The sequence below is a fragment of the Heloderma suspectum genome, chromosome 6, assembly GCF_057233095.1.
Source record: "Heloderma suspectum isolate Gila_16-S chromosome 6, 16-S_ref, whole genome shotgun sequence".
NCBI lineage: Eukaryota > Metazoa > Chordata > Lepidosauria > Squamata > Helodermatidae > Heloderma > Heloderma suspectum.
The window spans coordinates 14,392,802-14,417,780 of NC_139463.1; the positions used below are offsets into that span (position 1 = coordinate 14,392,802).

A 24,979-nucleotide genomic window follows, 5' to 3' on the forward strand; every position below is an offset into this window, starting at 1 on the left:
CCACAGCACTTTCAAGCATATTTTGTCCAATATATCTTGCTCCAGGCACTCCAAGTGAGCTTCATGATCAGGGAACTGAGGCTAGAATCCTAAACACAGTCGCTAGTGAGTAAGCCCCATTGAAAACAGTGGGACATGCTTCCAAATAAAGATGCCTAGGATTGCACTGCACGACTGGATTTCCCAGGTCCAGGCCTAATACTCCATTGTGTGTCAGTGTTAGGCTTACTATGCCCTTTCTTACTCTCTCCTGTTCTCAGAATGGTGCATCTTATTCTGCTACTTAACATATATTTAGGCTGAACATTGTGCACAGCACTGTGTGCAACATTGGATGTGGTCCCTACCAAGAGGGCTTACAGATATACAGAAAGTGAAACTGGTTATTATGTTGTACAGAAGCAAGTAGGTCCCTCAAAACTTTGGTCACGCCAGGCAGAAGAGAAGGTGGAAAGAAGATAATGGGCGGGCAGGGGGAGGGTTTGCTATTCCAGGACAGGAAGAAATCAAGGAGAAGGAATCAGAAAGAGTTTGCCTAGAATGGTTGTACTAAGAACAGCTGCTGCATACAGAAGCATGCATGCACACACATGCACACACACACACACACACACACACCCCACCCCATGCCCCACGCCATTCAAATGAAGATCACCATTCCTGCTGTACAACTCCGGGTGTGCACTTGGTGATCTGTTAGTAACAGGACTTGGCTCTCCTTTACTTTTCTTTCTTGCTCCCCCTCTCCCCTTTTTGTGTTATCATCCTTACATTCTCTCCCTCTCCTCCCTCCACCCCTCTTTTTCTCCCAATTTTGGTGTCAAGAACTCTATTGGCATGACAAGATCTACAAGAGCTGCTAGAGTTAATGCAGTCTCAAGAAGTGTCTGGGATAGTTTCATAGCAGTAATTGGCTTTTATATAGTGTGTCCATTCCTTGATTTGGTGTACACAGATGGATGCCATTTCTGTTATCTGTCTACCCCAGTTTTTCTGTTTCTTGTCCTTAACGTCTCTTTTTCAGGGGTGACGTGGGTTGGGCACTTTCCCACACTCCCTCCCTCCTTTCCCTATTTTTATCCACTATGGAAGCTCAGAGTGAGAGAAAACTCTCTCTCTCTCTCTCTCTCTCTCTCTCTGTCTGTCAGACCTCTTGTATTGATTATATGGTGCTTCCTCCAGGGGTGTTCATTTGGCTCTCTGGCCTGGTTCTCTGACATGCGCTGTGGACCTACCAGGTTGTCAGGGTCTGAAACGTTGAAGAACTGGTGCCCAACATTGCAGCCAATATTGAGCTAGATGGACCAATGGATTGATGTGGCATAAGGAAGTTTCCAATGAATCTCTTCTGAGGATTTTTTATTTTATTTTAGGAAAGCCAATATAAATAAAGAGCAATGAACTTTCCCTTTGTGCCAGAAGCTTGTGTTTGGTTCAAAACACACTTCCACGTACTGTTAGCATGGTCAATGGACCTTTCATCTAGAGCAGGCATCCTATTCTTTAGCAATCATTTTAAGTGGGAGAGGTCTGGGGACTGTTCAAGCAGCTCACTGATGCTAAAGAGAGGCAAGGTTGAGCCGTTGTCTTTCACTCCCTTCCTCACTTGGCAGCTCCCATTTGCATGTTATTTATTTTATTTCAGAACTGGTAGGTATACAATTGATTGTGTCATTTGCAGTTCCCTACTTCCCCTCTCTTTAATTCATTCACCTTCTCTCTCTCTTTTTTTCTCATGCCCTGCAATCCCTTGCTTCTAGTTCCTCCATTGCCCATTCCCATTCTTTATGCATCCCTTAAGTGTTTTTATAGCACTTGTGCAAAGGGCTTGGAACACTCCACAACTTTTGCTAAAGCTTGAAGTGTTTCACAGTCCTTAAGTCTTAAGAGAGTTTGTGCCCACTCCACTGTAAACAATGACATTTCTACAAGTTTGTTCCACATCTAAGTTCAACCCATTGTGATTGGCTTCTGTCAATCAATCAATAGCCAGCTGGCTTAGGAACATAGGACCCTCTCTTATATAGTGTTAGACCATTGGTTCTTCTTCTTCTAGCCCAGAATCATTGACACTTACTGGCAGTGGCACTCCAGGCTTTCCACAGCAGGATTATTTCCTTGTCCTGCCTGGAGATGCTGGGAATTGAACCTGAGACCTTCTGCATGTAAAGCAGGTGCTCTGCCACTGAGCTACAGCCCATCCTTATAGCCTACACAGGAGCTTGCTTCCTGTATGCTGTTTGCCATAAAAATAACTTTTCAGTCAGCTTTAAATTGCCATTGGCCAAGGGTTTATAAAAGTTTAAATCCATGCACACACATAGCTGCTCAGAACTTACCATAAGCACTCAGGCAGGGAAGCTGGTTTCGTTATGCCCATAATACAGGTGCTGGGGCCGAAAGGTTGTCACTTGGTTAGAGCCATCCACTGAGTTCATCATGGCCAAGGTGAGATGTGAACTGGGGATGTTACATGCCAGACTCTCTTCATCACACAGCATTACCTTAGCTTGTCCCATTTTTGGCACCGTTACAGTGAGCCCCTGTGGCACAGTGAACTGAGTGTTAGATTTAGATTGTGGTTACCCAGGCCCATGCAGCCGCCATGCGTCCTGGGTGACCTTGAACCAATTGCTGTCTCTCAACCTAACCTACTTCACAGGGTCATTGTGCGAATAAAAGTGTGTGTGCACGCGTGTGTGCACGCGTGTGTGCCCGCACGTCTCCCTGATCTCCTTGGAAGAAAGATGGGATGAAATGTAATAAAGAAAAAGGATGGGATCAAATGTAATCAAGAAAGCAACAATACTTTCTCTCCCCTGCCCTTTCTTCCCCCGTCTTTCTCCTTCTTTTCTGTGTTCCCTGCTGTTTTTTCTATCTATCTGACTGCTTTCTTCTGCCCGCCCCGTCCCACAAACGTCAATTGTCTGGAATCCATCTCAACCTCATTCAAAATGCCCCAAGGCATTTTCTCTCAATGGTAGAGAGAACTACGGCATACTGTCTGTTTACAAAATAGATGAACAAATGAGATAGAAGTGTGGCACTTAGCATAGCAAGGAACTCCTTAGCTCTGGAAAGTGATGAAAGGAGATGGGACTGGAAATGATTTTATTTCAATTAGATTTTAATTATCTGCCATCTCCTATCTATCGGATCAGTTGCCGAATAATTGAAATGCAACGTTATGTGTGTATGCCATGCAGCTGAGAAATAACACTGTCCAATCTTTCAAGTGGGGCAGAGAGATGTATTCCTAAGATCTTTATGTTCCTCACTGGCAGATCAACCGGGGTATGTTTCTCGCAACTAACTCACCATTGCCTTGCACTAATTTTACAGTAAATTAATGCCAAGCCGGCGTTTGCATGGATTTAATTAGCAGGCAACACAAACTTTTATAAACCCTTTGCAATGGCAATTTAAACCTGATTGCAAAGTTATTAAAGGCAGACGTGGCAGTCTGCTTCTATTAGTCCATAGGGAACAAACTGTAGTGAAGGTTTTTGGCTTTTTTTTTTACTACAAAAGTCCTCTGCTGTAGGACAAATCCAAACCTGGAGTAAACATATGAAAACCCCTTTGTTTGAAGCTGAGTGGGGCCACCTTAAGATGACACCTGAATTTGTGCTGTCTCTTTATTGTTCTCCTTCAACAATTGCTCTTAATGTGCTGCAGTTGTAAGCATTTGGCTAAGAAAGACTGAAAAAAGGATGAGTTTTAATATCGTTGTTCTCTCTCCTCCATTTTCAAGGGGATTCATTCAGTGGTCTTAATGGAGCCTCTCTCTATATAAATTATATGATCTGTGAAACATGGCCCACTCTATCCTTGAAGAGCATTTCTCTGGCTGGGAAAAGAGCCAGTTTTGCATCCTAGCTGCTCCCATTTTTTCTGGGTAAATATATATCCTGAGGAAAATGTAGGTGGCTTCAGACATGGTTATACGATACTGTCAGAATGAATATGCAAATAGATATTTTGACTTTGCTGGAGGGCTGCAAAGTCTATGCCCTTCAAAGCAGGCTTGTGGATAGCTGAACTTGTCTCAAAGGCTTGTAGACTCAGGGTAGCAGCAGTAGTGGCAGTAAACATGCATTTTGTTATTTATTAATAATACACATTTATGGAAGTATTGAGTATTCAGAGTGCTTCACTTGTATTATCTCAGTAATCCTTGCAATCTATATTGTAATAGACATAGGGGTTTTGTGATGCTGGTGCTTGTGGTGAATTGACCTGATGTCACAGAAAGGTGGGGCAACAGGATCCATGTTTGCCATTGGCTGAGGTGCTCAGATCCTTGAGTAGAGAAGCACAAGCATCTCCATGTTCAAGCTGAGACAGGTCAAGCTATTTTGCAAGTGCCTGATTCAAGGATTCACAAGAGACTCAACAGAGCTTGCAAAACCTCCACCATGGCTACCACCAGCAGCAGCAGCAGCCATGGACTCAGGAAGCAACTTACTTGTGTTGTGAGGTAGGCAGCAGAGATGGTGGAAGCAAATAATGCCATTTTCTCACCAGAGATTCAGGAACTGATAGTTCCAATCCCATCCCTGGCAAGGGAAAATGCTCTGCGGAGGTTCTAGGAGCACCCGGTGCTGCTGCCACCTGCCTCCTTCCCATTTATTTACAATATTTGTATACTGCTCCATGTCTAGAACAGATTTCAGGGTAGTGAACACAAGAAATCAAACAGTAAAAGAATACAAAGAATTAAACACCACAATAAAATTATACTTGTTAAAAAACACACAGTGCCAATAGAAACCATGACTGGTCAGTTAAAGAATGCCTGCTGGAACAGTGTTGTTTTCAGGAGGTGCTGGAAACAACACAGTGTTGGTGCCTGCCTAACCTCCAGGGGAAGTGAATTCCAAAGAGAGGGGGCCACCACACTGAAGGCTCTTCTCCTGGTTTACTCCAATTGGGACATAGGTCCATGTGGAACCACCAGGAGCAAGCCCTCTGATGACCTTGGTGACCGGGCAAGTTGGTAAGGGAGAAGGCACTCCCTCAGGTATCCTGGTCCCAAGTTGTTTAGGGCTTTGTACACTAGGACTAAAACCTTAAACCTGGCCCGGTAGCGAATAGGCAGCCAGTGCAGTTCCCTCAGCAAAGGAGTTGCATGATGGGAAGGGGAAGCTTCCCTTGCCTCTAGGCCTTGGGGCTGGCAACAGAGGTGGTGGTGCTCACAGTACTGGACTGAGCAGGGCACTGTTCACTGTGTTGGCAGTATGCTGTGCCCAGGACCCTCCTCACCTAGATACTGCTTGCATGCATTTGAATGGAGATGCTTGTTTTTGTAAGTGCCCTTACTCAGATGTCCACAACATCCCTATCCAAGCAGCAGAATCACAGAAAGGAGGGGTAGAAGAAGTAGGGACCAAGCTGAGCAGGAGTCCAGGGCCTGAGAAGCTGAAGTCCAAGGAAGATCAGGGGCAGGAGACCAAGGAGTGGTCCAGTGGAACATGTGGGAGAAGAGGACAGAGGAAGGGCAGAAGGCCTGAGGGGAGGAGAACCTGGGGAAATGAACAGGCACTGAAGGCAGCTGCACATGGCCAGGAGCTGCAAAGGCAATGCGAGGTCATGTGGTGTAGTGGATTAAGACTGGGGAAACCCAAGTTCACATCCCTGCTCAGCCATGAAGATCACTAGGTGACTTTGGGATGGGCAGTTGCTATCTCTCAGCGAAACCAATCCTCATGGAGCTCCTGTGGGGATGAAAGGAGAGCCATGTTTGCCACCCTGAACTCCACAGAGGAAGTGCAGGTGTTTAAACATTAATCATACTCATCTATTTGAAATGCCCAACAAACAGCTTTGGCTGTAGGCCTGAAATCACCCTATATAATAGGCTTACACAATTATCCCCACATTACAGCTGAGGTGAGGGTTCCCAGCTCTTGAAATAACAAAAAAATAATAATGGGATAATACAGGTCTGTGCTTTTAGCAGAACCCACAGCAGGTCGGGAGTGGAAGAGCAGTAGATCCCAGCAGTTTGGGGGGGGGGGTGAACCCAGGGATGAAGCCCACAGGTTTTGGCAGGTTTGGAGCAGAGTCCAGCATGAAATCTGCCTTCTTTACCTAAAGAGCTAAAAAAGAGAAGCAAAGAAAGACAGATGTAGGGGAAAACAGGAACACTGAAAGCTTCCTTATTCCAGATCAGACCACACTATTTGTCTGCATTGTCTGCCCTGACTGGCAGCAGCTTCCCAGAATCTCAGGTAGAGGGACAATTCCTGTCATCTGCATCCCTTTTTTTAATGGAGCTAAGGATTGAAATCAGACATTCTGAATGTGAAGCACATGCTCTACCATTGATCAGTGACCTCTCCCTCATAACACCTTTGTTGTTTCCTTTTCTGACTATTGGCTCCAAAACAATTGTTAAAATGACCAGGCCATTCCTCCCACCCTTATCCTCCCAGTCAGTTGCCAACTCTAGCTTATGCACAGGGCCAAAACAGACATTACTTTAAATCTGTCTCTAGCAGCTGCATCTATCTATCTATCTATCTATCTATCTATCTATCTATCATCTATCTATCTATCATCTATCTATCTTTATAGTAGGCGCAGGTCCCCTGATATGGATTTTAAAAGCCCTCCTACCCGCACGCTTGGGTCCCTATTTGGATCAGGGCCCTGCATCTACCTTAGAGTAAAAAATGAAGGTGTAACTAGAGACAGGCATAGATGCCACACACAGAGAGAGACACCCATTTTGGCCCTTATGGGCTTACCTAAGGCTATCATATGAGTTTATGGCTGCAGTGAGATTTGAACTCAGGGCTCCCCAGCTCATATAGTGCTCCCACAAATGGAGATGACTGTGGGAGCAGGAGGCAGATCTGAAATGATCTAGCAACTTCTAGAATAGTAGCAGCAGTGGGTGAAGGGAGAGCGAAAGGAGCATTTATTTTACAGGTGGCCTTGTAGCTTTTGCAAAGTGCATGATGACCCGTGCATTTTGATAATAATTTGAAAAAAACAACAACAACGTTTGACATGTTATACCTTGCGAAAAGAAAATGTAGCTCTTTGCCAAATGGCCTTAATTGCAAAGCTGGCTTTGCTGGAAATAGGAGTAACAGCTTTTAATTAAGGATAGAGGTGCCATCTATACAGCCCTTGGTGCTTGCCCTATCAGCAACAGACAGGCCTATATCCTCGCTACCTTTTGTCATGTTGTTGTTTGATGAGAAAAAGCAAGTTATGAGCCAAACAAAATTGGAAAGGCAATCTCTAACTGTGACATTAGTTTTTGCAAAGCTAGCAAGGTGATAAACCATTTGTTGGTTTGATTTCTGCTACTAAAACACTGAGGCAGCCAATCGAAAATGTGCTGGGGTGGGGACGAGATATCAGTCCGTGCCTCGCATATTATTTGACTTTTATTTCATTGTGCAAATAATATTCCAGGTCTAGTTTTACTTGTGAAAACCCTGAATCGGTTGATACTAGAGATGCTGGAGAAATTCAAGACGGACTCAAATGAGCTCAGATTTCTAAGACAATCCAATCTGCGGAATCTGCTGCGGAGCGACCCCCGCAGGCTGCCCAGAGTCAGTGGACTTTCGGATTTATTTTTTTTTTGGTAACTTTCCCAAAATTTACACATATCTATTTGTAAGAAAATATGCAGTCTTCTGCTGAGGAAAAGTTGAATGGGATGGGGGACAATACTCTAAATGTTACAAACTAAGGTAAATTATGTAAATAGTTATGAATTCTCTTATGCCATTATTTGCATATTTTTCTGCATGATGGGAAAAAATGCGTCTATCTGTGAGTGGACGATGGAACAAAAGGTGCCTGACAATCCACGAAATGCAGACGGAGCAGATTTTACACAATCTGTACATCCCTACTTGATATAGAAAGAAATGGTGGCATTAGGGGTGTACGAAACCCCACTTACCTCCGTCAGCTGGAGTCCACGGGAGGGGGGCGGCGATCCGGTCCGGTGCGTTGGGGTCTGCGGTGGGGGGGGAGGCGATCCTTCCCTCCCCCCCAGAATCCTCCTCGACCGGCTCCGCTCCGCAGCAAAGCCGCGGAGCTGCCAGCCAGGGCCGGCCACAGCCGGACTTCTGTTCCAGCCACTACCGGGCTGTGGCTGCAAATGGCAGCCACTATGCCAGCCTCCATTTGCATCCACTACCAGGCCATGGTAGGCTATGTAAGTATTTATGTAGCCTATCATGGCTAAAGTGGGGACACAAATGGCGTAGGGGACGTGCCAAGCTGCGATAGGCTACGTAAATACCTGGAATATTATTTTCACAATGAAATACTTATGTAGCCTATCACGGCCTGGCAGGGATGCAAATGGCATCCCCCACGCCACTTGCATCCCCGCTTTAGCCGTGATAGGCTACGCAAATACTTATGTAGCCTATCATGGCTAAAGCAGCAACACCAATGGCGTACTGCGTAGGGGGAGACATTCGCGGCCACACAGAGGAGTGGCAGGGAGCAACGGCCAGATCTGGACCCGCCAGAGGCAGTTAGGATCCGGTCCGTGGGGACTTTGTGGGGTGGCAGGGGGGAGCAGTCCATTCCGCCACAGACTCCGGGGGGGGGCAGATTCTTTAGAATATGGCCTCACTGGAGTCCGTGGCAGAATTCTCTGCCATCCCTAGGTGGCATTGAGGAAACAGCTGTAGCTCAGTGGTAGAGCATATGCCTTGCATGCAAAAGGTCCCCGGTTCAATCCTTAGTATCTCCAGATAGGGCTAGGAAAGACTCCTGGCTAAAACTTTGAAGTACTGCCACAGGTCGGTGTAGACAATGCTGAGCCATATGGAGCAATGTTCTGGCTCAGTATAAGGTACCTACCTTTTTTCTTCCTATTCCAAATGTGCTGAACACCGTATGCTTAATTCACTTAGGTTTCTTTATACATTCAGCACCAATAATGCACTTATAGGAATGAGTGATGTTGGATCAGAGTACAGCCTATCTAGTCCAGCATTTTGTTCCCTCAGTAATCAACCAGATGCCCCAGTGGGATGCCCAGAAGCAGGACATGAGCACAACATCCAGCTTGTGTTTCTCAACAACCGATATTCAGAGGCATGCTGCCTCTGAAACTGGAGGCAACCTATAGCCATCAGGACCAGAAGCCATCAATAGCTTTATTCTCCATGAGTTTGTCCAATCCTCCTTAAAAAATGACCAGGTTTACAGCTCTCACTACGTCTTGTGGTGGTGAACTCCATAGCTCAACTATGCACTGTGTGGTGACGCTCTTCCATTTATCTGTCCTGAATCTCCCACCATACTGCTTCAGTGGATGACCCTGGGTTGTACCCACTTTCTCCACACACACCACATAATTTGGTACACCTCTATCAGCTAGTAAGCACATAGGTGTCAAACCACTTCTAGAATAGGCCCATAATTTCTAGAATAGAGCCATGGAATAGAGAGCCAGTGTGGTGTAGTGGCAAGAGTGTTGGACTAGGAGCTGGGAGATCCGGGTTCTAGTCCCCACTCGGCCATGGAAGCTCACTGGGTGACTTTTGGCCAGTCACACACTCTCAGCCCAACCCACCTCACAGGATTGTTGTTGTGAGGATGAAATGGAGAGGAGGAGGATAATGTAAGCTACCTTGGGTTCCTTGCAAGAGGAAAAAAGGTGGGGTATAAATGCAACAAAGAAAGAAAGAAAGGAAGAAAGAAAGAAAGAAAGAAAGAAAGAAAGAAAGTGGGGGTAGAGTTCATTTGTTTGTTCTAAACATTGTGTACCCCTCCTTCCTTTGGCAAGACAATTCAAGCTGGCCAACAACAACAATGGTTACAGTTCAAAAGCATCAATAGAGCAAAAACAATGAAAACATCAATAGAGCAATAACAAAAGTCATGTTAGAACAGCAGTTGCAAACAGCTGAACCTCATATCAGGAGCGACACATGCACAGTGATCCTATGCATGTTTGCTTGGAAGTAAGTCCCATTGTGTGCAATGGGACTTATTTCCAAGTAAATGCCTTTAAGTCTGCAGAGTAAATGATCAAAACACGGTCAGCAGTCACTCCCCACCAAAAGCCTTCCAGAACAGCCATGTCTCATCCAAATTATGAAACTTTAATAGTGATGGGTCAGCTCTCAGCTGGGCCTCCCTGGGGAAGGCATCACACACACACCCTGCCCCAAGAAATGGTACTATGACTGGAAAGGTGCTGTCTTTGATTGCTGCCTATAGAGACTCAGCCTAGGCAATTAGGTGAAACTCCCTACCTCCCGGTGCTGTGCCTGTGTTGCTGAGGCAATGCAGAAAAGCTCTTACACCCCATTGGCACAACGGTAAAATTGACCCATGCTATTGTCCTCTGTAACATTTAGAAGTCCACTTCCCATATTTTTTCCCCCTAGCAGTTCTGGCATACTAGACTCTGGAGCAGTTCTGACCCAGATCTAGGGTGGCCATGTGTCCTGCTTTACAGAGGACAGGCCTCTGTTTGAAGGCATCCTCTATTTGAAGGGCTGTCTGGTCCAAGTCTGCTTTAAAGATAAAGAACTCTAAGAAGGGAGAGCAGGATGGGCCTTGAAATTGCCTATCAACAGTTACAGAAGAGAGACTGAGCCCAGACTGAGCCCAGACACACAGCTGACCTGGTCACAATCTTCAACACTATGGTGAAATGTGTTGTATTTCTATTTGAATTGTAGTCATTATTTCTTTTCTTTCTTTCTTTCTTTCTTTCTTTCTTTCTTTTTTCTTTTTTCTTTCTTTTTCCATTTGCACATATACATTGGTGCATGAAAATTTTATTGAAATCTATATCCTCTTTTGTGCTGATGCAGGTCCCCCTTTTGGGCCATTTGTAAGTGGCCACTATATTTAGCGCTCTCTCTCTCCCTTCACAAGATAGACCTAGTCAGGCAGCCATGAAAGATTCTGCCAGGCCTCAGTTTAAATACTTGTTTGATAGTAAAGTTGTCATAATAAACCTATTCTCTGCTTAGACACTTACCTGTGTTTTCCTGAAGAACCATACGTCCCCCCGACCCCCATGGGCAAAAGAGAGGGCTCGGCTTTGCAGTCTGTGAACAGGGCTGAAAAATTAGGGCTGATGTTTTAGCTCAGCCCTGTTTAAAGGTCTCTTGTGGTTTGGTCCATTTTAAGGGCAGGGAAAACAGCATTCCAAAGAGCAAAACAAAATGGCTAGGACTGAGAAGGGCAGGAGGAAGGAGAGAAGCACCAAGGAACAGGCTTCAGTGACAGATGCAGTGATGCCAGAAACATATTTTTTTTTCTGATTTTCTCAGAACATGGAAAGGTGAAGTGGGAGGGATGGCTATTTATGGCACGCAATTAAAATAAATCTGAGTGCTAGAGAGGATGGCATTGCTGAGTCTGTTGATGGGTCTGATGGAGCAAAGCTGATTCGTTGAGAGACTGACACAGCTGTGTTAACATGACTGAAAATAGTTGAGCTTGTCTGTCAGTGACTGAAACCACAACAGAGGGGTAGCTTGTCACCTGTGGGTTTATAAATGCAGACACTTCCCCTTTTGACTACAGATCATTTCTACCTGGATTCCCATACGTACTTTAGACACTTAATTCCTGTCCCCAGTTTTTTAAAAAGCACAACTCCTGGCTCCAGATTGTTTCTTGGCTACAGTCGATAGCCAGGCCCATTAACCTCTGGCCTTTTAAATTTCCCACTCACGTTTGGGTGGGTGGGTTGCAAAGATGAAGAACGGAAATGAAAAGAAAGACAAAGCCAGCAATGCCAAGCATAATTGCTGTTATTTGCCCAATTGCTCTCATATACATGTAGCCAGACAGCTTTATGGCACTGGAGACATGCATGAAACGCTGAGCAAAATTAAGGTTTCATTATCCGAGACGATGTCTGCAGCTTTAGTCAGGAAATGGGGAGAAAACAACCACAGGTGGGCTCTGTGAACTTCAGATGCCCCCACCGCAATCAGGCAAAAGTGTAATAATAACCTAAGCAAGGCCAGTTTCCCACTGCTCTGAATGATATTGCAGGTTTCTCAGCAGTCTCCACTCATCATCACTGGGTATAAATAGCAGTAGCCAACAGTGTTGTTGGGTCTTGTTTTGACATCAGTTGCTAGCCTCAGCACCTGTGAAGCCCAATAGCACAGAAGCAGAAGCTTGGGTGACATTGGGCTTCATCACACAGAGCTTTTATCCTGTGATTGAGATGGCTCCTACACGGAAGTTTGTGGGCTCTTTACATGATGCCATCACCCTGCCGTGACCCTCCTGCACTAAATGCCCTTTGTTCTGTTTTTTAATAGGTAGATCGCAGATAATGAGCTATCAAATTACCCAGTTGTGTGTCCTGCTTCAGTTTCCTCTGTGAAAAGAGTAGATGCTGCAAGAAGAGGAGCAAGATCAATGAAAGCTAATGGAAGACTCAGATATGGGGAGAAGGGGGAGGGGAAGGAAGCGCATGTAAAGGGAGTCAGTGGTGATCCTGCATTTAAAACCGAAGCAGAAAGCCCTGTTTTAAATAAATGCTGGATTTTAGGCTGGTGTAGAAATGCCCATTGCTGTAGGAATCACCTCGTTCATGTTGAGGAAAGCCACCCTTGCATCTGGGAGGAGTAATTCATGCACAGACAGATGGCATTTCCAAGTGGCTTTAACAAGTGCTTCTGGAGGTCTGATATGCTCATGGGATCCATATCAGGGCCAAACTAGATGTGGCATTAAATGTGTCTTTGCATTTAATGTGCAGAGGGTTTTTTTGTATGTGCGTGTTTTTTAAATAGCATCCAGCTGAGGGGTTTGTGGGTTTGTTTATTTATATACATACATACATACATACATACATAATTATCAGGATCGTTTTGTGGGGGGAATCTAACCTTTTCCACCCCAGCTGGAATCCTGAGGGTTACCCTGCAAAGCAAATATGATATTCAGAAGAGGGAGTCCAGTGGGGTTGGCGGGGTGCTCAATTCTCCCCACCATACCTGCTGCAATCCCAATATTTACCCTACCTCCCAGCTATTTACATATAGTGTGTGTGTGTGTATGAATCTATCTGCTGTCTATTGGGAGTGCCCTTTAAATCAAACATATGCTTAGGGGAGCAAAGAACATACTTCATTTAAGTGGCAGTTCACACAACAAGCAGTGTGTTAACTCTTTTTTGTTTGCTTCGTTTTTCCAGATACTTCAGTTTCAGGCTGCATATAGGTGTGAGGTGTTTCCCTGTTAGATAGTTTCATGTACATAGATTACCTGCTATTTTTGTATTAACAAACAGTTGTTGTTTATTTTTGTTTTGGTGAGGTAGGTTTTAAATACCCCCCCCCCGCCACACACACAGACACGATGCATGCAGAACAGTAAAAGGAAAATGTTACCACTTGATTCAAAAGATGCCACTGAACTGTGCCCTAAGCACTTTTACCCCAGGGGTGTGGAACTGGCAGCCCTCCAAATGCTAGTCTACAATTCCCATCACCCCAGCCAGCACACCCAGTGTTCATGAATGATGGGAGTTGTAGTCCAACAACATCTAGAGGGCTATATATCCCCCCCAACAGCTTTACCCCAGTCCCAGCTGTGCGGACACTTCAGGCAGCAGGTTCTAGAAAGCAATGTCATTTCTGTGCCTAAAACTATCTATCTGTATGTGCCAGAAGAAGAAGATCATTTTTATTTTGCTTTAAATACAAAAGAAAAAAAATGTGTATGGCTGGCCTGGCACTGAGGAGCATTTTCTTTCCAGTGGCTCTACAGACAAACGGCAGCATTGTCTCTCCACTGGATCCCAGAAGGATATCAACCCAGTTGCATCCCTGTTCCTAGCTGTTTTTTCCTGCCCCCTTGTTAATTAGGTCTCTCCTCCCACAAGGAGGAGTTGGCAGAGGCTGAGGCTCCCTTAAGTGTAGCAGGAAATGTCCCATCCTCCTCAGTGATGATTGGAGAATTGCATACACACTTTTTCTCTATGGTCTTTTGCTGAGTAAAAAGCTAATTCTCCACAGTAATCAGGGAACAGATAAAATGTGCAGCTGGGAAGAGAGAGAACCTAATGGGCAGGTAATTAAGGAACATGCCAGGGGGATACATAGATGGATGGATGAATAGAGAGAAGGGAGGGAGTGTGAAATAGATGCTTTGACACACATGAAGGGAGGAGCAGAAATGGAAGATGAAATTGTAAATGTTACAGACTCTTATTTAAAATTGGAATGTCTGATTATGCCTGAAGATCCTCCAGATTTTGAATGGCACCATCTGAAATTTAAGATGTAGAGTTATAAGGACTTGGAGGAAAAAAGAGTGAAGATTAGGAGTTGGAGGCATAAAAGGGAGCAAAAGGCTGGTTGCCAATGTGATTGGGGGAATCGATTCAAACTGTTGATGTGCAAATAGGACTCAAAGCGAAATGTAACCAAAAGATAAATTCAAATTTAGTGTATCATCATCATCATGAAAAGGGCAACTAAAATGATCAAGGGGCTGGAGCGTGTCCCTATGAGGGAAGGTTAGAACAGCTGGGATTGTTTAGCTTGGGGAAGAGGAGGGTAAGGGGAGAGATGATAGAGGTCTACAGAATTATGCATGGTGTGGAGAATGTGCATAGGGAGACATTTTCCTCCCTCTCTCAACATACTAAAACCTGAGGTCATCCCATGAAGCCGATTGGTGGGAGATTCGGGACAGAAAAAAGGAAGTATTTCTTCACACAGCACATAGTTAAACTATGGAATTTGCTACCACACAGGATGTAGTGATGGCCACCAGTTTGGATGGCTTGAAAAGGGGTTTAGACAAATTCCTGAAGGAAAAGCATATCAATGGCTACTAGTCCTGATGGTTGTGTGCTGCCTCTAGTACCAGAGGCAGTGAGCCTATATACATCAGTTTCTGGGGAACATGGACAGGAGGGTGCTGTTGCACTTGTGTTGTGCTTGTGGTTTCTTCCTGGTCGATAGCTGGTTGGCCACTGTGTGAACAAAATGCTGGACTAGATGGACCTTGATCCATAGACCTTGATCTGATCCAACATGGCTCTTCTTATGTTCTTATCATCACCACTGTGCTCCACTCCTGAAATATTCTGTTACACTCAGGTGTGAACAAGAAGCAGAAAGGTTGTGCAGAAGATAGAATCAAACTTGAGCAGTGTTGGCTCAACTGTGCATCCCCTTACACTTTCTCTCGCACACTGAATGGTTACCATTCACTCCTATGGGTAAAAGAAGACAACAGCACCACCCGTGGGACCAGTGAGGGCAAAACATCCCCTCTGCATGACACTTGTTGATGGGGGACACTCCATGGGGGTTATTTGTATCTACAAACCCTCCCTCTATGCATAACCCACCCATCTCAGTGATGGGCTTTCTGCTAGCAGTAATAACAATTAGCATTTATATAGTACATATGTTATCTCACTCATTCTTACAACAGCCTTGTAAGATGGACCTGTATTATTACCCCCACCCAGTCCCACCACTACGCACACACAGTGGAAAGATAGTGCCCCACTTAAGGTCACTGACTGAGGGAGCTCATGGAACAGGCCAAATCTGAACCAGAGACTTCCTGGTCCACTGCTCAGACTCTTACCCACAACCCAGATGTTAAGAGAAACTCTCCAAGGGTGAGAAGAAACTCTCCAGGATGCAACAGCATAGCTATACTTAAGACATCTTTTCATGTTAATTGGGATATGATGTTTGGCCCTCAATATCCTTGCTCACTTAACTAATGACAACAGACCTGCCCAGCTGCTGAACTGCCAAGGAAAATGCAGTCCCACTGCCCATGTATGGTATCTTACCAAGGGCTAGGTTAAGACGCTGAACTGCAGACTGGAAGGTCGGCAGGTCAGCAGTTCGAGACCCGAGTGCCGCGTGACGGAGTGAGCTCCCGTCTTCAGTCCCAGCTCCTGCCAACCTAGCAGTTCAAAAGCAAGACATTGCAAGTAGATAAATAGGTGCCGCCTCGGCGGGAAAGGTGACAGCGTTCCGTGCACCTCGGTGTTCAGTCATGCCGGCCACCTGACCACGGAAGCATCTTCAGACAGTGCTGGCTCTTCGGCTTAGAAACGGGGATGAGCACTGCACCCTAGAGTTGGACACGACTGGTTGGGGACACCTTTACCTTTTTTTTAGGATTGTAAAAGTAAGGAGATTACCTAGGCCCTGGCATATATGGCTGCTGGGCTACCTTTGGTTGCAACTTGTGTGGGTGTGTTTTGGAATCATAGAGTTGGGAGGTGTCAAAAAAACCAATATTGTCCCCATCCCCTTCCTTCTACCCCAGGGCAGGAGCATCCATTACTGATGGTGGTCTCTGTTCCATAGCTCTGGAGCTTTTAAAGCCACCCAGCACAAGCTGTGACCCAAAATTCAAATGCGGCCTCACCAGTTATTAATTGCATACCCTCCAATATGTCAAGGGCAAAAGAATAGGGACACTCTTGTGTACTTGCAGCACTTCTATTTACACGCCGAAAACCACTGTCTGAGCCCACCCTCCTTCTCATAGACAGCGTGGTTGGGACTGACAGATCAGACTGTTTCTGGTCTGTGTCAGTTTTGCATGTGCTCGGCCATAAACCTGCTCTGTCCATCCCATTTTCTACATTTTTAATGCACAAAAATTTGCATTCAAATTGTACCCATTTCCCCTCTAAATATGTATATGGAGGGGCACATTTTCCCTTTAAAATGCACATTTTCCTATGCATTTTTGAGCCAAGAATCACACTGCAAAATTTGGAGAAGTGCTCAGTCCGAAGGATAAATGCATTCTGATCCATGTATTACTGCAGGAAGTGAGAACTGGGTCAGTCAACTTAAAAATGTGGCCTGAACAAAATTATCCAGCATCCACACATTGTGGTAGCCTCTTCTCTGGCTGCTGGCTAATGGCTGCTGTATTGATTTATTCCGCAACAGCCTGTCCTGCTCTGGTTTATAAACAATGGTGGTTGGATCTGTTCTTTTGGCTAGATCTGCTAGGGAAAAAAAATCATCATTGTCTAAAACACTTTATCTTTAGCAGCTGCAGCATGTGGGTGTACAGCAACCTAAGTGTACATGTGTGTGCCTTTGCTGGCATGGGCACTGCAGATAACATGTATCAGCTCTCCACACTGATGTTTAACTTCTAGAGATGGAGGAGGAAGGAGCTAAAACCTGAAGAACGGTGACTCCAGCAGCTCATGCTAACAACATTTTAAAAGCCACCCCCATAACATTCTTCTTTCCCAAAATAATGACAGGGACAGACAATCCCTAGTAAATAAATCATTGGAGTGTATGTAATTGTGGGCTACCATCACTCAGCACTGCCTCCCTCCTGTCCTTCTGTTGTCGCAGGCAGGCGATGAAAAAGGAGACTTATGCAGCAACCCTATGCACACTTACCTGGCAGCAGACCCCATTGGGCAGATACAGTAGTGCTGACATCTGAGTAAATGTGCATAGGCTTCATATTGAGTACTCTGTAGGCTACCAATGGCATCTATGGCCATGTTCAACAGGACATGCCACACAATGTGCAGGCCCATTTTCGAAGGGCAGATGGAATCTCAAGATTGATGTCTGCCTGCGGCATGCTGGCTCCTACCAGAGAGTCTCCTGCAGCCCTGTCTGTGCCACCATGCTGGCTCCTACGAGAAACAGCAGGACCATGCAGGCAGAAAAGCGCCAGAAAGAAGTGTCAAGGGCAAGCAAAGTATCTTGCCTTGTTTATTCTCTGCTTTTATAATTGGCTGATTAAGTTCCATTTTTATTTGGTTTCTACTGGCAATCAGATTGAGAGCTGTAATATCCACTCACACCTTGTAATTACCATTAATTTCTTCCCCTTTCCTCTGCACGAGTCGGGCTGAGGTTGGCAGAGGAAGCCAGGGGAAGGGGAGGGGCGGCGGGGGCAGAGCATGTAGGAATTCAGAATGGATCACCATCCATATTCATGAAGCTAAAGGCTGGCACAGAGGTGGAGAGTTGGAGGGGGGAGGTAAGATGGCTAGGCCTTCAATGGAAAGCAGTCAGCCAGGGAACTGAAAGAGGGGGGGGGGAATCCTTAAATCCGATACAAAGGCAAGTAGCGCAGGAAAGTGTCGGTGTCAGCACAACAGCCTTGCGAGCCTAATTACCATAATGATGTGAAATAGTCCAATCAGCAATCTGGGGCTAATCTTTCATGTATTACAGGTCTCTCTTTTGGAGGGCTCCAGAGCTAAATGCATTTTTAATGAAGATATTCCTAGACTCGCAGATAATTTCCTTCTTTTTAACAGGGAGGATATCAGAGCTCTCACTAAGTGGGTTGTTCCTCTTTGTTCAAACTCATGTACGCCAGCTGACATTCCAGGCCATGAGGGCAAGAGCTGAGAAGGAGTAGGGGAGCTCAGGACAAACTCCCCTCTTCCACATGCCCACTCCTAGTCCTAGCTAGCAGAACCTTTCCCCACTTCACCCCACTCTGTTCTCTTGGATTCATTTAGGCTTATTGAACCTCTTTCAGTTCGAGGGCTGAATTCCCCTTTGGAGAAGCTGTGGGGACAGCGTTCCAGTAGTAGGCAGAGCTGAAGGCAAATGGTGCAGGGGCAAAAATCCCCCCCTCATATTTTAGTGTGAAACTCTTAGCACCAGTAACAAAGCCTTAGAAGAGGCATCCCAGCCTTTTAGAATAAGGGGGGGATAACGGCACCCAATTTGGGAAACCATCCAAATGATTTGGCTCCCAGACTTGAGTGAGGGTCTGCATTCCTGATTTAGGGCTTCTTCTTTGACAGATTGCCTCATGGATTTCTGAAGTGGGAATAATCTTAAAGGGATCATGTTTCTAGAGTTGGGATATGTCTGAGTGTAACACTTTTGTTCAGGGTCTCTGAAAGGACTCACAGGAAAGGCCTTGTACAGGGACAATTAACATATATCATTTTAATTTCTTAATTAAGAACAATAATAATGCACATGCAGTAATTTTACAAAGCATAACAATAGACTTATCATGAAAAACAATGAAACACAGCACAGCCCTCCCAAAGTTCTGTCTTTCAGCTTGAGTCCACAACATACATACATGCATATATTTTCTCTCTGAAGCTTGATTTTTCTGCTGGCCATTGACTCCATTGACTGGCCAAGATGGCGGACGGCCTGCTTGGTGCAGTCCCAGCCTCAGGCGGCATTTCCACCCATGTGCTACTCTGGCCTGACCGTGCAGGAGCACGGTGCAGAAGTCCGCAAAGGGTGCACTTGAAATCTCGCAGGGCTGGTGGCTGCACACTTCGTGCCGGCATCAGCCAAGCTCTGCTCCCAGGGCAACGCCTCCCCTCCCCTCTCTTTGCCCCGCACCTCTCCCTCGCCGTACTGCTCCAACACCGCCAATCATCTGCATCCTACGTCAAGACGCCACATGATCCTAAAGCAGCTAATGTTAAAGCAGCTAAGCCTAGCTGCTTTAACATTAGCTGCTTTAGGAAGTTCCAGGGGAGGGGCCAGGGGAAGCAAACGCGAGTAAGGGAGCTCCGCGGTGCCCTTCCACACAATTTTCTGCATTTCATGCGACACACCTACACACTGCTGCCGACACACTAATGTGTCACAGCACAGTTTGGAAAGCTCTGCTCAACTCACTTCTCTCCAGCTCTGCAGCAATCTTCTCAAAAATGGATCAGGATCCAACAACACAGGAACAACATAAACAGCCCTTTATACAATATAAAAGAACATAAACAAACAAGGAACACATCATGTTTGTAAAAGAAAAATCATGACTGTAAAAAAAGACTCAAAAGGAACCCTCCCTACAAAGCTGTCTCAATGGTTCAGGATCTTACAGGGAGGAGAAAGCAAGCTTCTTCCACTCTGCAATTTTGGTAACTGCCTAAAATGGTGACCACTCCCCATCTCATTCCTTTACTGAGCATGTGCAGGATTATTCCCTCAGAATTCTTAAAGAAAAATATACTGGTGGGTTACATGAGTATTAGGGCCTTTACTCAGTCAAGATCCAGAGACAGATATCTCAAGATTGAACCTCTTCCAGGTTCCAGCCCAATGGCTGAATGCCATTTTGGAGAAGCTCTTGGGAGTCCCGTTCCACTGGTGAGCAAGGCAAAAGGGGTAAGGTCAAATACAAATGGCACACAAGGGTCTCACTGACAGTAACTATGCCTTGGGAGGGGCATTTCAGCCTTTTAGAATGGGGAAAAACTACAAAAAAGGGGGGGGGAACTACCGAATGATTGGTTTATTTATTATTTTTTATCACAGTTCTATCCTGCCTTTTTTCCTCCTTCAGGAATCAAAGTTAGCATACATAATCCTCCTCCATTTTAACCTCACAACAACAACCCTGTGAGGTAGGCTGGGCTGAGAGTCTGTGACTGGCCCAAAGTCACCCAGTGAGCTTCCATGGCCGAGTGGGGACTAGAACTTGGATCTCCCAACTCCCTGTCCAACACTCTTGCCACTACACCACACTGGCTCTCAGGGGAAAGGAAGTGTGGCCAGGGGAAGGGGGCATCACCACCTGGAGAACCCTAGAGGGCTGGATTGGGACTCCAGAAGGACTGGATTTTGCCCCGGTCCTCAGGTTCTGCACACCTGATTTTGCTAAAAAATGATCCCTGAAAGCAGGAATAAGAACTACAGGGAGTTTCAGCCACCACTGATTGGTCATTGCAGATGTATTCTCCAGGCAGCAAGGCTTACCACTTAATAGAATATATGATATGAAGCTGCTTTGGGCTCCTGGCCCATCTCATCCAATGCTGGCTACCCAGACCGACATGTTCTCTGAGATTTTAAGGTGTAAGCACTGATACAGGTCAATGCAAAGGCTAACCAGACAGTGTGGTTAGGAACAGAAATTAGGGATGTACGAAAGTCACTTACCTTTTCGCAGCTTGGCTTCGCGGTGGGGGGGAGGCGCTTCGCTTCTCCCCCCGAAGTTCAGGCGAGGGGGGGGGAGGCGTCCCGCCTCGCCCGGCTGAAATTCAGGCCGGGGAGAAGCGCCCCATCTCCCCAGCTGCGAAACAAAAAGTGAAAAAAAAATGATAGGCTACATAACGATTAACGTAGCCTATCACGGCTAGATTTCCAAAGTCAGCCATGATAGGCTACGTTAATCGTCATGTAGCCTATCACGGGTGACTTTGGGGGAAAAAAAAAAGCGCGTACGCAAATGGCGGCGGCCCATGGGCGCCGCCATTTGCGTTCCTTATTTTGGCACGTCTAGTCTACGTAAAGATTTTTGTAGACTACGGCGAAAATAAGGGCAATGCAAATAGCTAGACATGCCAAAATAAGGAACGCAAATGGCGGCGCCCATGGGCCACCGCCATTTGCGTACGTGCTTTTTTTTTTTTTCCCCAAAGTCACCCGTGATAGGCTACGTGACGATTAATGTAGCCAATCACAGCTGACTTTGGAAATCTAGCCGTGATAGGCTACGTTAATCGTTACGTAGCCTATCACGGGTTTTTTGTTTTTTTTTTACTTTATTTTGTAATGGCGGTGGCGGCAGCCGGTCGGAAGACCGGCCGCTGCCCTCGCCCCCACCGAAACGCCTCCGAAACGCCGCGGGACCCACCGCCGAGAGGGACATTCACAGGAGGTAAGTCCCATCCCGGGGGGGGGGGGCGGAGAATTTCACCCCCAATTTCAGGGGGCCAAATGCGTTGGCATTCAGCCTCACCGAGATTCGTGGAGAAATCCTCAGAAATTCTCCGCCATCCCTAAGACTGTCAGAAATCAAGACTACAAAAGGGAAAGGATACAACTCTGATTTATTAATTACAAGTATAACACATTGGCTTGCAAGGCTACCAAACAATGCAATACAATACACAAGCAAACACTTTGGTCAGTTCAGGGGCAGGGCAAGACTTCACAGCATACCATCCTGGAGTTAGTTGACTAGAGGCTCTTTCTTGTATAAGCCTAAATGTCACCTTTTCTTAAATTAACATAACTGGGGCTACTTTTGTTAGCTACTTCTTGTGTACAGTTGTCCCTCTGCTAGCTGTTCCTTTCATGCTATTTTCAGCAAAGGCAGTATACAGAGATGCACACCACTCCCTGTGCTATCTTGCAATGCTGAGGTCATCCAAACAATGTAGTGCTGTCTGCAAACAGATCCAGTGGTGTCAGCACACCAGTATAGCATGCACAGCAGGACAATGTGTGAAACCTGATCAATAAGTTCACAAAAGTTCAGCAGCATGTCCTTTGAGTACAGTTCTATTTAGACCTTAAGCAAGATTCTAAGTCACTTGTATGCTCTTGGTAATGTCTTGTTCCACTTCTTCACAGGTTACATTCTTCAGGCCCTCTCTTCACGGTTGTGGACATGGCCCCCTGCTAATGTCACCAGCAATATACACACACACACACATCCCAGACACAAAAACATACCAACATTTGTCTCATCAGATCAACAGTTGTTAATCTCCATGCAAGTCCTGATCCATTGAGGCTTTTAACCCTTGCCAACCAGACCCTCATCTCCTGTGGAGAGTCTAATTCTAAGAAGGCATATAATTTTTCCAGCCCTGTTGAGATCCTTTTAAATGGAGATGGCAAGGATTGAACTGGGGATGTTGTGCCTGCAAATGATGCTCTCTCTCTCTCTCTCACTCACTCACACACACACACACAAGCCCCAGACGTGTTCTTATCTTTAGTGGTTAATTTTTGTTAGGCAGAGTCTACAAATGATAAATGACTTTCTGTTTATTATAGTTCTGAGACTAAGCACTGAATGTAATTGAGCTTTGACTCTAGGATATGGAAGGAATTCCAAGGGCTAAATGACCTGTTGGCCATGTCTGGATGTCACATACATAAACAATAGCTTAGCGTGAGAAGAATGAGCCATAGTGTGCCTGGGGTTTGCACAGTCCCCTCTCCTCTCTTCCCCTGGCATAGCCATGAGGAGGAGACTGGAGACTTCCACTTCCACTTTAGATTAACCGAAGTTTAATGTTTTGTCCACACTGTAAACTATTATTAAGCTTAACTATGGTTTGTGGACATAAGCCAGCTTCATGAACTATGATTTGAAGATGGCCCTGTCTCCACTAGCCATACTTAAGATTATCTGCAATCTGTCATGTTTGGATGGCACAGCAAACTGTGAGAAAGAAATGTAAAATGGAAGCTAATTAGCTAATATGAATGGGAGAATCAGGTATGTTGGAGCTTCCTGAAATTCTCTGAGCTTCACTTCACTTCAGTTCGATTCAGCTCCCTCCTGTTTTTGTTTGTGACCTGTTTCAGTTTGTTTGAACAGGAAGGTGTGCATTCCAAGAAGGAATAGTGCACATTTTTTTGTGCACATTTTTCAAAAGTACACTCTTCCCTGCTACACTGACTAAATTGTGAAAATACTCCTTCTCCTTTTCCTGCACATTTCAAAGTGCACATTTAAAAAAAAAAAATACACATTTTTCAAAGGGTATTGCAAGTTTCGGTATGTGCAAACATTCTTTGGGAAAATGTCCTCCTGTTCACATTCATGTTCAGGGTTGCAAACAGGGCAATTTTGGATGATTTGCGAGCCGAAACAAAATTCTTGTACATTCCTGGAAGTAAAAGCTGCATTCTTCACAACTGAGTCAGAGGAGTTGTTGTTCAATCATTAAGTCATGTCCAACTGTTCATGACCCTATGGACCATAGCACGCTAGGCCTTCCTGTCCTCCACTCTCTCCCGGAATGGGCTCAAGTCCATATTCATTGCATCAGTGATGCTATCTAGCCATCTCATCCTCTGCCATCCCCTTCTCCTTTTGCCTTCAGTCTTTCCCAGCATCTGGGTCTTTTCCAGGGAGTTTTCTCTTCGCATTAGGTGGCCAGAATATTTGAGCTTCAGCTTCAGTATCTGTCCTTCCAATGAACAGTCAGGATTGATTTCCTTTAGGATGGACTGATTTGACCTCCTTGCAGTCCAGGGGCCTCGTAAGAGTCTTCCCCAGCACCACAGTTCGAATGCATCAATTCTTCGGCGCTCAGCCTTCCTTATAGTCCAGCTCTCACAGCCATACATTACTACTGGGAAAACCATAGCTTTGATTATGCAGACCTTTGTCGGCAAGGTGATGTCTCTGCTTCTTACTATGCTGTCTAGGTTTGCCATAGCTTTCCTCCCAAGGAGCAAGCGTCTTTTCATTCCATGGCTACTTTTTATTTTAATTTCATGGAGGGACGGAATGCCTCCCTGCCCACCATCAACATAATCCGTGGAAAGGTAAGTGACTTTCATACATCCCTAGACGCAAATGGCGTCCCTGCATTAGCCATGATAGGCTATGTAATTATTCATGTAGCCTATCACAGCTGTGATGAGGAAGCGAATGGCGGCTGCAACACGGCCGCCATTCTCTAGTCAGCGTGGACAGCAGCAGGTAAGTGCTCCATTTCACCCACCTTTCGTGGGGGGGGCGGGGTCTTCGTTCCGCCATGGATTTTTTTGGGGGGGAGAATGCACTGGCATTCAGCCTCACCGAGATCCATGGCGGAATTCTCTGACATCCCTACACCAAGGCCATGCTTGCCTGTTATCCCTGTGATTTCTTGACTTCCTACTTTGGCATTCCAATCCCCTATGATGAAGAGGACATCTTTTTTTAGTGTTAGTTCTAGAAGGCGTTGTAGGTCTTCATAGAACCGATCAACCTCAGCTTCTTCGGCCTCAGTGGTTGGGGCATAGACTTGAATTATTGTGATGTTGAATGGTTTGCCTTGGATTCGTACTAAGATCATTCTATCGTTTTTGAGATTGTACCCTAGTACTGCTTTTCTTACCCTTTTATTGACTATGAGTGCTACTCCATTTTTTCTAAGGGATTCTTGCCCACAGTAGTAGATATGATGGTCACCTGAATTAAATTCACCCATGCTTGTCCATTGTAGTTCGCTGATTCCCAAGATGTTGATGTTCAATCTTGCCATCTCATGTTTGACCACCTCCAGCTTACCTTGATTCATTGACCT

General features: G+C 45.5%; 1 protein-coding gene across 1 annotated transcript in view; it reads left to right on the plus strand.

The window, feature by feature from the left end:
- OPCML (opioid binding protein/cell adhesion molecule like) overlaps nt 1-24,979 on the plus strand; it is a 576,078-nt gene that overhangs the window by 115,858 nt on the left and 435,241 nt on the right. The window lies entirely within an intron of this gene.